General features: G+C 38.0%; 1 long non-coding RNA gene across 1 annotated transcript; it reads right to left on the bottom strand.

The window, feature by feature from the left end:
- Positions 1–395: 395 nt before the first annotated feature.
- LOC147916279 (uncharacterized) lies at positions 396–5,541 on the bottom strand. The gene is made up of 3 exons (XR_015553206.1): positions 5,329–5,541; positions 3,326–3,599; positions 396–1,597 (listed from the first exon to the last, which is right to left on the bottom strand). It is a non-coding gene; the product is annotated as an uncharacterized LOC147916279 (long non-coding RNA).
- Between the last annotated feature and the right edge of the window lie 459 nt (positions 5,542–6,000).

The following is a 6,000-nucleotide window of genomic DNA, read 5'->3' as shown; positions in this document are numbered from 1 at the left end:
TGTCATTGAAGACAGGGCCATATTGTAAAAGCTTCAGACTCCACAAATCTTGTGTCTGTCCCTACTCAAGACGTCCTGAAAGGGACAGGCTTGGGGCTCACAAAGATGTGCAGGGCTGAACAGAGGACCAGCTGACCTGTCTGCACTGACCTCTGCTCAGTAACCCAAAATGGAAGCTGCAAGTCTGCAGGCCTTATTCCACAAATGTGGAGCTCTAGCCAACACTTTAATACCACGATTTTTTTTTTTAAAGTGAAATATGTCACAGATAATTGCAGAGAATACTACTAATACATGCAACCCAGACTTATCAACTATATTAACATTTCCCCCTATTCTCTTTGAATATGTTTTTTAAAGAACTAAAATATCACATATATAGTTGAAGACCCCTTTGAAATCCTCCTCTTTCCCTCAGATCCCACATGCTAATTTTAGGCGTTCTTGTTGGATTTGCTTCTTAAATATATCCCAGATCTGGTCACTGCCCAAACCTCTACTGCTATCACCACACCCCTGGCCACTGTCACCTCTCACAAAGACTAGCGCAATAAGTAATCTCCTAACTGGTCTTTTTGCTTCTACTCTTAGAGTTGGTTTTCCATACAGCACAATGATCTTTTAAAAATTTAAATCAGATTGCTTCATTACCTTATTTTAGAACCTTCCAGTGGCTTTCTGTTGTAATGTAGAAAAAAATCCACCTTCTACAAGAATCTTCATGAAGTGAGACCTGAAGGTCTCAGGCCTCCTCAGGCCTCCTCAGAGAGCTCATCACTCACCACTTCTTCACCAGGCTCCAATCACTGAGGCCACCTCAAAGAAGCCAATCGGGTTCCACCTCTGACCTTCACACCTTGTGCTTCCTCTTCCTCAAAATCCACCCTGAGACCCTTCGGGCATTGTTCGGGTTTCAGCCCAAATGGAGCCTCCCTAGTACAAACTCCCCTGACCACTGTCATAAAGCAGTATTTCCATTCCCACCACTTTATGCTGTCTTATTTTCTTCATAGGCTTTTAGTAATCTGTAATTATCTCATTAATTTTTACTTGGTGTTTTTTGTCAATTTTCAACACTGGAATGTAAGCTCCATGAAGGTGAGAGATTTGTTTCTTTTCATATCGCTGTATTTCAAGCAGTGCCTGTTACATTGCCAGCAAGCAATATATTTGTGGAATAAATTCAAATTAGACTTCTCCACAACACCACTGGATGTTGGCCAATAATGGAGCAATGACTTCAAAAATCCAAGAAGAACATGATCTTCAACTTGGAATGCAATATCCAGCCAAGTTATTAATCAAATGTGAGGGCAGAAAAGGACATTTCCTGACAAGGTAAGACTCAGAAAATTTACTTCCCATGTCCCTTTCTTGAGAAGCTGGGTAGGTCCCAATTAAAAGAAGTACTAAACTAAGCAAGAGGGAGACATGGGCTCCAGAAAGCAGTGTATCAAACCCATCAGCACAGGAAAGAGATGTCTCAGGATGACAGCTGAACAACTGGCCTGGGGAGCAACTGGTCCAGGATGCGCCAGAAGACAGAAGGTGCCAGGAGGAGGCCACCAGGAAGAGAACCATCTGATAAGAGAGGTCACTTGAAAAAACAAAGAAAACAAAACAAAAACAACATAAATAGTTGGGAGGTATTATGGCGCTTTTAGAAAAAAAATTAAGAAATAATTGCATAGTCATAAAATGTAAACCAAAAATAGCTCTATAATTCTACTTAGAAAATGGGTTAAGAGAGCTAAATCCTGTATATAATAAAAAGAAGTTAATGTCTAAAATCAACAAATTGAGGAACAGCAGTATACAATTATTTTGAAATAAGAAGATAACTCTCTGATGAAATAGCTGAGAGAACAAAAAGTGGCTGCCTCTGGTAAGTTGAACTGGGAACTTAGGAAGTGTGGGGACTGGAGGAGGGGATTGTTGTTTTTCTTGTCAGTCTTTTAGTATTATCTGATATATGACTTTTGTGAAAATAAAAATATCTAAGATTTTTTAAACTCTAATTTCTTCTGATAAGAATAATGGTGAGTATGGCAAAAACAAATAAACAATTCAGGCTTATACTGGCTCCATTGTCTACGAATTTGAAAAAGATATATGACTATCCTGGAGATCTTTTTATCACATTTGTGAATTACATCCATTCATTCCTTTGGGGCACAATGGTTTAGATAACCTTAAAGATTTAAAAGCCAAATTGTGCAATGTAGTTTTGAATGCTGCATGGTTTAGAAATTATATAGCTGTGCCAGGAGTGTGTGTGTGTGTGTGTGTGTGTGTGTGTATGTGTGTGATGTTTTCAAAAAATGTTGGTAGATATGGTCCAGAACAAGAGAAACTTGAATTCTTCCAATAGAATTCCCAACTGGCCTGCAGTGGTAATGCTTATGGGAAGATAAAAATTGTGTGTGTGGTAATGTCTAAGACTTTGGAAAAAACCTTTTAAATATTAGCCAGACTCTTTGAAGTGAATTCAAAATACTGAAAAAATAATTTATAAAGAATGTCCTTTTGGAAGTGGGGGGTTGAACAAGGGCAGAAATGGCTTTCATTTTCATGACTGTTTTTGGAGGTAAATAAGCATACTTTAAAATAAAACATGAAAAGATTATGGCTGGATTTTTTGTGCTTCTAATGTTAATGGGGAACACAATAAAAATTTTTTAAAAGCCGCAACTTTCAACTTGAGTTTTGTCCAAACCAAACAGAATTTGAAATGTAAAAGCTTTGACATTTTTAAAATGAAAAATCTTTGTACTTTTGCATAATCCTAAATAGTCCCCCATTCCTAACTTGACAGTTAGTAACACAATACTAGGTTGCATCATTTTCACTGTTATTGGGCAATGCAGCCTGAGCACATTCAACTATTTGTCGACTAGTTCTTTACCCACAGGAGTAGATTGAGCTGTCTTTCTTCTCTATGGGGGAGGGAACTTGTACCTGGGATAAAAAAGCTAGCAGCCTTCTGCCAAGACTCACTTCCTTCCTGAGTCATTTTGCATGCAAACATCCTTGGCTTCATCTGATGGGGAGAGTATGAGAAATCTATTTGGAAGATGAAAAATCACAACCACCATTTTGTAGCAAGCTGGGAAGGATGAGCATTACCTTAGTTTTCTGATTTTTGAATGAGAGAAAGAGAATGAGAAAAGACAATTCTACATAGGCAGGGAGGTGATCTCAAGGGATCTGTCAGCAGTGTTACCTACTTGATAAGGCACTTCTGGAAGAGGAAGCCATGCCTGGTGCCACAGCCAGTAAAAACAAAAGAAAGCAAAACAAGCAAACAACAGGTTTTGTATCTTACCAGAATTTGGGATCCAGGCTGGTGCTAGGCAATCTCATGAAGTAGAAAATTCGTTGTATATGGCTCTTCACTTGAACTCACTTTCCTCTTACTTTCACTTCCTCGGCTACCATTACTTCTACTTCCTCGAGTATACAGTATAGAATTTTCAAACGCTACTCTCCCAATCACAGTGAGACTGCCCACTCATCAGAACAACCCTTGGATCCAAGTTTTGTGGGAGTTTTTGAGCTGAAGCTGTCGAGAGAGCCCTCTTTCTTCTTTGGTTGTGAAGCTTTAAGAAGGTAAGCAAAAAGTGAGTAGGGTCATACTTCTGGCCTCTTGGGGACAGCCAGTTTGAGAGAATAAAGCCAAACAAGAACATTCCAGAAATTTAGAGGAAGGTCAGAAAGAGAGACTGTGAGAGTGAGAGCAATTGAGAGAGTTAGAGGAGAATGAGACAGTCAACAACTGCAAACGAGTGTAGGATGTGCTCTTGAGGCCATTTCCAAGTCTGTTCTGTCTTTGGTCTCATCAATATAATCCGTTTTTTAAGATAGTTCAAGTTAAGTTTCAAATTGGGATTGAAAGATGCAGCCAAGAGTCCTGCCTTGAGAGATAGTAATGATCTCAAAGGGAATGAAAAGTCAATGGAGTTTTAGATATTGTAACTCTTGGGCAGAGGACACTTTGAGCAGGGATGCTTCAGCTTTCCCTATGACATGCTGACACTGCTACTGAAGGGAAAGGTAGTGGTGGCTGAGCACCACTCATAATAAATTTATTGAGGTATAATTGATATAAAATAAACTCCATATATTTAAATGTACAATTTGATGAGTTTTGATATAGTAATACACCCGTGAAACCATCACCAAAATCAAAGTAATGAACTTATCCATCACTCTCAGAAGTTTCCATGTGATTCTTTGTAATCTCTCCAGTCACATCCTAACAACCCACACCCATCCCAGGAAAACAGTGATCTGCTTTTATGTAAATGGAGTTATCCTGTGTGTACTCTTTTGTTATTAATTTATTGTGAGTCTGGATTCTTTCACTCAGCATAATTATTTTGTGATTTATCTATATCTTTGTGTGAATCCATAGGTCTTTTTTTTTTCATTGCTGAGACTATTCCATTGTATAGATATACCACAATTTGTTTATCCTTTTACCTGTTGAAGGCTATTTGCATTGTTTCCACTTGTGAGTATTAAAAATAAAACTGCTTTGAACATTCATGTACAAGTTTTTATGTGGATGTATGTTTTCATTTCTCTTGGGTGTATACAAAGGAATGGGATAGCTAAGTTGTATAATAGATGTTATGTTTAACTTTTAAAGAAATTACTGAACTGTTGTCCGAAATGATTGAACCATTAATTCCCACTAGCAGTGTATAAAAGTGCTAGTTGCTGATCATTCTCACCAGCATTTGGCATTGTCTGTCTTTTAATTAAGACATTCAAATAGGTATGTGTGATTTTAATTTGCATTTCCCTAACAACTAAGGATGTTGAGCATTTTTCATATACTTAAATGCCATCCTTGTGTCTTTTTTGATGAATTGTCTGTTCAAACCTTTTACCCATTAAAAAAATTCTAAAACAATTTTAAAATAGCATTACTTAGGTATAATTTACATGTCATAAAATTCACCTGTTGTAAGTATACAGATAAATGATCTCTAATAACCTTATACGGTTGTGCAACCATCACCACAATCCACTTTTAGAACATTTCCATCACATTAAAAAGCTCCCTTCCACACATTTGCAGTCAATCCTCATTCTCACTCCCACTCCCAGGCAGCTATAGATCCACTCTTTGTCCCTATAGATTTGCCTTTTCTAGAAATTTCATATAAGTAAAACAATAAAATATGCAGTCTTTTGTATCTGGTTTCTTTCACTTATTATCATGTTTTTGAGGTTCATCCATGTTGCTGCATGTACCAGTAGTTTGTTCCTTTTTATTGGTGAGTAGTATTCCATTATATGGATAGACCACATTTTGTTTACCTGTTCACCAGATGATGGACATATAGATTGTTTCCAGTTTTTGACTACTATGAATAATGCTACTGCGAACACTCATGTACAAGTCTTCGTGTAAACATATATTTTCATTTCTCTTGGGTAGGTACCTAGAAATAGAATTATTGGGCTGCATGATAAGTAAATATTTAACTTTTTAAGAAAATACCAAAATGTTTTTTCAAAGTGGCTCTTCCATCTTATACTCCCATTAACAAAATATGAGGGTTCCAGTTTCTCAGTTTCTTTCTATGGGATTCAAGTTAAAGAACTCCCCATGCTAGTGCAAGTGATTTTCCACTCTGGAGGGCTGAACCAGGGATGGGTCCCTGGCCAATGGGTGCTTTAACATGAAAGCTCTGCCCATGAAAACTATGGAGACCAATTGGGGGCTCCCCTCTCTGATCAAATTTGACATAAATAAAGGGTGAAGTGATTGCTACAAATATGCAGAGAAGGAAGCAGAGATACAGAGAGGCTGAGTCCAGTGCCAGCCAAGCACTAAAGTAGGGCTTAATGAACTGCTTCAAGTAGGCAGCCATGAGAAAACCTGGTTTGCACTGGACCTTGATGGGTCTCCTTTCTGACCCAGCTTCTCCTCCCCTCTGTCTGGAACCTTCCACTGTACCCTCTAAAGTAGACCTTCATGATCAAAAA

This window comes from Ceratotherium simum, chromosome 9 (assembly GCF_057802395.1).
Source record: "Ceratotherium simum simum isolate JZ-2026a chromosome 9, ASM5780239v1, whole genome shotgun sequence".
Taxonomy (NCBI): domain Eukaryota; kingdom Metazoa; phylum Chordata; class Mammalia; order Perissodactyla; family Rhinocerotidae; genus Ceratotherium; species Ceratotherium simum.
Note: the sequence above shows the minus strand (reverse complement) of the source record. Positions and strands in the feature narration are given on the sequence as shown.